The 8,465-nt window shown below is 49.8% G+C and overlaps 1 protein-coding gene across 2 annotated transcripts in view; it reads left to right on the top strand.

Moving 5' to 3' along the window:
* The first annotated feature begins 2,667 nt into the window (after positions 1-2,667).
* Positions 2,668-8,465, top strand: part of LOC149372752 (uncharacterized) — a 272,987-nt gene continuing 267,189 nt past the window's right edge. For both annotated transcript variants that reach the window (XM_089567293.1, XM_089567292.1), the window contains exon 1: positions 2,668-2,877. The gene's annotated coding sequence lies outside the window, so the exon portion shown is untranslated. The remainder of the gene's footprint in view (positions 2,878-8,465) is intronic.

Genomic DNA, 8,465 nt, shown 5'->3' with positions numbered 1-8,465 from the left:
ATACTGCGCCATTTCCTTTACTCAAAACACAATTTAATAATTTACCAATTTTAGATTTACCCGTTCCCCTGTCCTCTTGAGCCGGTGCGAAATAGTGTGCAGGAAGGGAGCGAGGGAATGAAAAAAAAATTAATGCTCCGAATAAATCGTGGTTAGTTGGATGGGCCCTCATACCAGGAGCCCACGGGCTTTTGCCGCCGCGTTTGTTCGGTTCACCATCCAAAGCTAGTCTTCCGGTTGTGAGATGGACAGCGCGCCCTCCCAGGTAGGGAACAACCACAGCTTTCCTTTTTTTTTTTTTTGTCTCGAACAGCAGCTCCTGCAAAAAATCCCTTGAGCTGTGGCGAAGTCTGTGTCGAGCAAACCGGGCGATGTATCAGTGAAGGACTGATGGAGCATTCTAATAACGATTACGGAAGTGTGAAGGGGCATCTGGGAGTGCACTGCTAAAAATATCCCACCGAGTTTCTGCAAGCCTTTGTTTAGAAAATGCACTGTTCTCGCGAGAACTGTGCATTATATCACTCGTGAAATAATGGAAGCCACCCACATTCTGACACTAGGAGAAGATTGTGTTAGCACTCCCTCAGTACCTCTAACAAAACGTGAGTTAGATTGTCTGAGCCAGATGTCAAACGAGTAGTTTCGCCATGCTGTTTTTTTTTTAAATTTGTTTAATGGTTTCTGTTCTTAGATTTCAACTTTTCATATTTTAGTCACCCCTTTTTGGCCATGTTTCTCTTCTCCGTTTATTTCGAGACTTTTAGCGTCCCTTTTGGCCCTTTCATTTCATCTCGTTTTTATGGTATTGTCACAAATAGTTATACGTTTTCTTTTCATCTTTCAGTTGTTGCCAAGTCCCACTTAGCAATTCAGCCTTTTAAAAGCGCCCTCTTGCTTCTTCATATGCACCTAGTTTATGCGAAGTTATGATATTGTTATCTGCTGTGTGTTGATGTTGTCTTTGTTATCGTGTGCTGCACAGCAAACTCAGCAGTTGTTCACGTGCCTCCCCGCCCATTCTTCTTATATACGCAGTTCCTTTAAAGAATTAGTTAAAGTCAGTGGTGTCCTTTTTTTTTTGTCCTTGTTTTAAGTTGCGTTGTGTTGTATTCCAAGCTGTCATTAATTACCAACTAGCCCGATCAGCCACGCTCGCACGAAACAACTCGAGAGCTATTCTGCGTCGCCTAGACGGCGGCCAATTAATTCAGGATGCCCCTCTGGATTTCCTAAACCTAATAATGCATTTTCATCGTTAGCACTGGTGTCAAGGCTGAAGGACTCATTCAGAAATAAGAAAAAAGGAAAAATCGCAAAAGAAAACTGAAATCAGAAGTCTTCCTCGTTGTCAGAGGTCAGCCTTCTTAGTCACATGTACGCCTTTTGCATTAACAATGTAATATTTCACTTGAAAAAATAGTAGGGAGACTGCGTCTTTTTTCCCTGTCGCATGAAGAATATTTCCCACTGTGTAAGGAATATATGCAGATATGGAAGAAAACAAAAGATAAGTCTAGCACAAGGCGCTTACAATTACACTTCTAACGTAGCACTAATTAAAAGTGCCACTGCGCAAAAAGACAACACCGAAGGCATTCTAGGTATTTTTTCCCCAACATGCGTGAAAAAAAAAGAATGTTTAGCCGCAAAACAATTATCTACAGTTACTGAAGTTCATTATTCCTTCGTCTTGAGAGAGCGCGGCGTGGGGTAGCGGTCGATGAATTAGACAGGCTTGCAACTGCATGTTAGTTCTTTGTCCTTCAATGTCCTGCCCTGCCTGAATAATGAACCTCCGCCAACTAATCCATCTAATCTAACGAGTTAATGTCACCAAGTAATCGACCTGGCTAAACCTTAAGAAGCGTATTAGAAACGAAAGGAGAAAGAAGAGACAAATACTTTCGAGTACCGCCCTATCAAGCCAGATGCATGCATTAGCTCGGCACACCGTAGCGCGAGAGGGCGAACACCTTCGAATTACATTAGCGACTGGCACGGCGCGTTTGCTTCGCCGCCCAACTCTCCGTCTCTGCGGGTCAGCGCCCCTCGAGAAATGTAGGAGCACCCTCCCGCCGCACACGGCCGACGCTGGCACTCCAAGTCTGGCCACGTTGAGAGTGCTTCGTTGGTCACGTGGGATTTTGCTTCTCCTCTCTCGCCTCTCTCTCCCTCTACTCCGCCGAGGTCGAGAAGGGGAAGCCCAGCTTCCCGAGCGCTGCTCGCGTCGGCCGGCTCTCGCCTGGCGTGGTGCCTCCATTTGCGAAGCAGAGTTCGTCTGCCTCGGTCGGGTCGGCGGTCTGCCTGCTGGGACGCCGCCGCTCGCTCGCTTCTCTCCCCGTGTGAGGTGCCGAACCCACCTTCGTCCGGTTGTGCTGCTTGCCGCTGCTCACCGTTGAAGGCGTGCGCTGTCGGTCAGCTGCTGTCTGGCGTCCAAGTGCGTGATTTCGCCGCCCGCATCACACTAGAGCCGTTCTGTATTTATCTCGCTCCTCTTCGAAGAAGAGTCCTCCTCATCGCAGCATCCTTCGTTGTCCTCTGCTGCCGGAGCTTGGCCGGCAGCGGAGAAGTGTGCGCGGCAGATTTCGGATGCTTCTTCAAGTGCAGCGGTGTTTGTTGGCGTTACGGTGGTGTTTGGATCGGGCACGGGGTTGCGGTTTAGCGCTCCTGCGCTGCTCTAGCGTGAGTGCTTTCGCGCGCTAACGCACTTGCAGCGCCTGCCGCGAAGTTTCATCATAAGCAAGTACTGCAAGTGACTTTGGATTTGACGCCGAAAACAGCCGACTGTTACCGCGGCTTCGACACGACGCGAGTTCTACGAAGTGCCGGAAAGACTTGTTCAACTCTATAACGAACGTCGCCCGTCTACCCGAGGTGAGGACGTGAAATGTTTGCTCTTTTGGCTGAAAGCGTTGAGTGCGCGCGCAGGACACGGGCATAGGCCAAAAGTGCAATTTCGTCGCTTTCTGATTAGAACTCGTAGTTGAATATAGCGGAAATTGAAAGGTCCGGAGGTCTACACAATTCAGCACAACCGTCAAAACAATTCAAGATCGTGGTCATGGCCATGGTAAACTGCGAGCAGCTTGTGTTTCAGTTTTTGTTGTTGCTAGAACTTTGTTGCGCACATATAAGTTCCTGGCCTCGGAAGTAGAGTCTTGACAGGACAAACGACCAGACAGTGATTGAACAGAGACCTCGTGCGAAGAAATATCGCGTGATCTGTTGCAGGAACACCCATGTATCTTTCAAGTTCGCCCAACGCATACGCGTGTGGCCTTCTTAATCGTCGAGTAACAAAGCGGAGACTGCTTGTTTACGACGCTTCAAACTTATTGAAACCACTATAAAATGGTAGTGTAGGCGGGCCTGCTTGATATACACATGGCTATTATTTCTAGCTGCTGTTTTATTGCATGGTCATAAATTTAGCTCCTTCGAAAGAGTGCCTGATTAAAGTTTCGATTTATTTTTAAAAAAAGCAAGACGAACAAAGTATGTGGGATGTAGCGCCGCTAAACGTTACTATTGCTGCTGTTCTGTAACAAAAAGTAATGCCGCAGTAGGGAACATCGATCTCAACGGTCTACTTCCCTCGACTAGCCGTAATTGATGAGTGCATAATGCGAATGATAATGATGAGTCTAAGGTCACACGTTTTGTGGCGGGCGATCAACGGGTAGAGCCGAATCCGGCCAGTGAAAAAAGAATGACACTAAGAAAATGTCGTTAGCCGCTCATACGGTATTCTTGTACCCTGCTTGGAGCTTCGGTGAAATATGAACAGTTGCGTTTTTTTTTTTTTCAATTTCGAGTTCCTGCACCCCTAAGACGTGAACTCGTGGGACTTTCATGCAGAGTAGCATGTTGAGAGGTTTATGCACGCTGGCAAAACCTCTGCTGTTCAGTTATGAGCTCCTCTGCAACCACTGACAGTACAGAACGTCCACACGCGGTGGGGACGTACTACCAGTGGTTGCACTAACAGCCTTACTATCGGTAATTTGTGTGAACCGTTTTATCTAAGCAAGTCTTCTCAGTATGCGATCCGATTTTCTTTTTTTTTTTTAGTTTCTGCTGTGAAAGAGCTACAGGCCGAAGCAGCGCTTTCAATATGGCGACACCCGTTGACTGAGACGCATTAATTCATGGCTACAGGACAACGTGTCCCGTATTTTATTACTGTTATTATTTTAATTGGAGTAGCTTGTTCGGCATTTGTCAGCAAAGAAATATTTCGAATTTTTTGTTCAGTTCTTCGGTTTTTCACATACGAAGATTCAAATCGATCATTTTCGTTTCTATTTAAAGATTTTGTTTGTTTCTCCTTGGCTCATATCCGACTTCTTACTGAATATTTGCACCTTTTTTTGCTACTTTTCGCTGAGCAACTGTGGCTTGCGTTAAAGTGCTGGTCGGATCGTTTTGCTTTTTAATTCGTTCTGAGAAGACTGGTTTGGTTTATGGGGTTTAACGTCCCAAAGTGACTCAGGCTATGAGGGACGCCGTAGTGAAGGGCTCTGGAAATTTCGACCACCTGGGGTTCTTTAACGTGCACTGACATCGCACAGTACAAGGGCCTCTAGAATTTCGCCTCCATCGAAATTCGACCGATGCGGCCGGGATCGAACCCGCGTCTTTCGGGTCAGCAGCCTAGCGCCATAACCACTGAGCCATCACGGCGGCACCAGAGAAGTGACAAGAGTATCCCTGTGGCAGTGGATCTATGGCAGTGGATCCACGGGTCCGCAGCAGTCTGTTATATTGCGAAGGTTTCACCTTTCTCGCGCACTGCTGGCAGACACGCCAAGGTCAGCGCCTCTGAAGCGAACACCTTCGAGATACTCGGCTTGTTTTCCCACCTCTAATTTTTGGCTTGTAAGTTTGCCGCTGCCTGTAAACCTTCTCACTTCGTCATTCGCGTATGTTAGACGAACATTTTTCTGTTGTTTGTAACCGAATTGGTGGGAATCATTCGGTTTAAGATTCATTTTTCTTTTAAACGGAAACACTGAACCCATGCTGTATCATTATAATAATAATAATAGTACTTTATTTCCACCAAATCAAATACAATTTGATGGGGGAGGGGAGAAAAAAAGCGGCTATGTACTCGTGTGCCTTTTGTTATTTTCTCTTTCTATTGCAGCTGGTCTGTTCGTACTAGGTTTCGGATGTTCAGTCCGATTAAGTGTATTAAAGAACCCCAGGTGGTCGAAATTTCCGGAGCCCTCCACTACGGCGTCCCTCAATGCCTGAGTCGCTTTGGGACGTTAAACCCTAAAATCAATCAAAATCAATCAATCATATTGTATGATCGAATGCGATGGCCACGAATATTAAGCTCGAAGAGGTCACACAGCGAAAGCACTGCATTGACATCTTTCATCAAATCGGGAATCCATTACAAACGCAGAAGTCAAATCACAAGCTTAGACCGCCACTTTGAGCACACTGGTATCTCCTCCACATTGTCGTATGCAAATTCAGCAAGCTTTTTCTCTCAAAGCGTCGCGAAATTCTATAAGCTTCGTCCACGTTAGAGCCAGCAGAGCTAATGCGTCCGTTACTACCGAAAATCCGAAGATGTATCTCCGGGGTGGCCTTGGACTCGTGGGTGCACCGCGCCGTTCGCCCATTTCTTGCTTCGGCTCGATAGAATGTTTTCGTCGCGAGCTTCTTCGCATTGTCCGCGGAGTTCCCCGGGACGCGCTGATCGATGTGATCCACGATGATTACCCGGGAGTCGCGTTCCTAATTGTTGCCGCGGCATTCGTTGCTGCGCGAACGGTCGACGGAAGCCGGCCTTCCGTCCTTATCGATTCGCTTCCAGGCACTGCACAGCGGTGGCCGCGTGTGCGGGGCAGGACGCGACCCTCTCCCACCCCTTTCCCGTCCTTCAGTGTTCTTGGCGCGCTGAAAGAATCCGCGGTGAGCGAGTCGTCACCGTCCTCGGCGGCTGGGTTCGGTCACCCAACCAGAGGACCCGGGTCGATGGACGGGTGTCCCACGCGAACCCTCCGCTCTCGGGCGTTGCGGTTGTCTCGCCGCAACGAATTGTGTCGTCCGCGGCCGTCATTAGCCTTTCCGGTGGCCGCTTATAGCGAGCTCGAAGCAATGAACGACTGCTCTTGGTTATGCAGGACAGAAAGGGGGAGCGTTCGCGATCTTTTTCTTCTGGAGGGGAGTAAAGCACTCTTCAGTCCGATGCTGCTCATGTTCTTGTGAGAGTTTATAGGGTGGTAAAAATGCCGGTGAAATCCATAAGAGATATTCTGCCGCGATAGAAGACTCTTCTCTTCTACTGGACAGTGAGAATGTTAGGTTGGTTGGTGAGTGGTGTGATGATGATTGGGCTTAACAGTTTGGTCAAAGAACACAGCATTTGTGGTCACGTGATCCGAGTGCGCCTGACCTAAGTGGGCCCGAAATAGAGAGCTTTCGGAGAAAGGTACGTAGGAGGCGAGAAGACCGGAGTGTTTCGCGCAATTTTTTTTTAATTCTATTCGATCCCCATAACTTGTTTTCAGCAGTTCCCGCATAATTCCCTGAATTCTCGATTTCTTCGTGTTTGGATGGCTTCGTTTTCATTCACTTCGTGTCGTGCCATTTCCTTAAAAATGGTCGCTTGGAAACATGCCACGCTGTGAGAGAAGCATTCGCCAAAGACGCGCCGTGCCAGCGAGCGAGCCGTCTCGTCAGCCGTGCATGGTTGCTCGTGCAGCTAGCCCAAACGCAAGGGATCGACGAGGCGAGGTGAGGCCCGTGTATGCGAGCAATCGCTGAGGGCAGATACGCGTAAAGACTGTCTTGGTAATGCACCCTATAACGTTCGTCGAGGCTGCCGTAGTCAATGTAGATCCATTTTGTCCTTTTAAAAGCGCGTTTGGCCATGGCCATCTTGGGGGCATGCAACGCGCAGACATGAAAGGCTAACGACACATCGGGGTGCACAGAAGGGGTAGATAAGAGCCGGGCTGGTTCGAACCATATGTAAACAATGCACCCCTCTGCTTTTTGTGTGGGGTCTCCAAGCAGGGGCGGCGACAAGTCTTGTCATGCGCGGCCAGGGCCCAAAACGCTTTGTGCAGCGTACAGAGCAAAGAAGGCTGGGATGGTCTGAACCGGTCTTCACCCTTCCGACTTTGCTTCGAGGCTGTAATGGGCACCAGGCGCAGCATGTCTGAGACAGACTAGTAAAGCGGGAACGTCCCGACAACGCGGTGGAAACGCCAGCGGAGGGTCAAGGACCTCAACATACTCGCAAATAAGCTCCAGGTGCACGCCTGGTGCGATTAGTTCCAGGAAAAGGCCCAGCATGGGCTTGTCCCAGAGCGTCCGTTCCTTCCAACCCCTTTCTTTTCGGGGTGGTTCACTCATGCTAGAGCGAAGGGTAGTGGTTGGGAAGAATAGGCAAACAACCGCGTATTGTGTGGGGTTGTTTACCTGAACTTTTGTCGGGACTGGCCATACTACGATACAGGTTTGCAGCTGCGGTCAGGTGTCTTGTTATCCGCGAAATATTCCGGCACGTCATACTGCAGCGCCTCTTCACATCTTTCACATCGCCTTTTCACGCCTTTTCACATCACCCCGCGGCGCGGGGTTCCCACAAGTTGCAATTTTCGCCGCAACGCGCCTCTCAGTCGCTCATCGCTTGCACATGCACCATCCTTAACGCCTATCATGTCGTAGACGTATACAAAGTTCGGCGGAATAACACGTTCCTAGAGTACGAGCTCACGTCCGTGCCCGTCCCACGTTATACGCCCCCCTCCATCGGGATACGCCCGCAGAATGCCTGTTCTGTTCCCCGTCTCCTTCGTTTCGCTGGGCTCAAGAGACAGAGCCAGTAGCGCTCCTTTGTTGCCTCCAGCTCGTCGGCTTCCCTTATCGCCACGGGAAGCCACACGCATGTCCGCCGACAAGGCCAGCGCAGCCGCACATCCGTGCTTGCGTTGCATGTATATCTCACGCGCACCCATTCAATACGTTCCGCCTCCGTCTTCCCTTGGTCGCACTGCCCGGGTCTTCCCAGCGCTCCGCGTTTGCACGGCAACGCCGGCGGCAGTGACGAGCCCGTCTGACCACAACAAGCGTCAGAACTGACCGTCAGCGTCGCCGAACACGGCCAATTCCTCTTTGGTTTTTCCTCGTGCGAGCCGTTATCTCGAAGCGCCGCTTTTTATTCGCGCCGACGAGTCGGACCGAGTTGCTTTCATGCATCCCGCCGTTCCCAGGTTGCGCCTGTCTTGTTCTTTGCGCTTTCTTTCCCGCTTATTTTTTTGCCGCTTCTTCGCCACGAAAACAAAGACAGAAAAAGGAAGCCCCCGCGAATGGGCTCGCGAACCAACCTGAAGCGCCGTTGTTCCCTTGGGAAGTCGGCCCCGGCTTTCCTAAATCAGTAGCGCCGCGGGGTGTAACGCAGCGTATACGAGCGCGGTGGACGACGAGCATCGGCG

Source organism: Amblyomma mixtum, chromosome 1 (genome assembly GCF_055824585.1).
Source record: "Amblyomma mixtum isolate Tamu chromosome 1, ASM5582458v1, whole genome shotgun sequence".
Classification (NCBI taxonomy): Eukaryota; Metazoa; Arthropoda; class Arachnida; order Ixodida; family Ixodidae; genus Amblyomma; species Amblyomma mixtum.
This window is presented reverse-complemented; position numbering and strand designations above follow the sequence as displayed.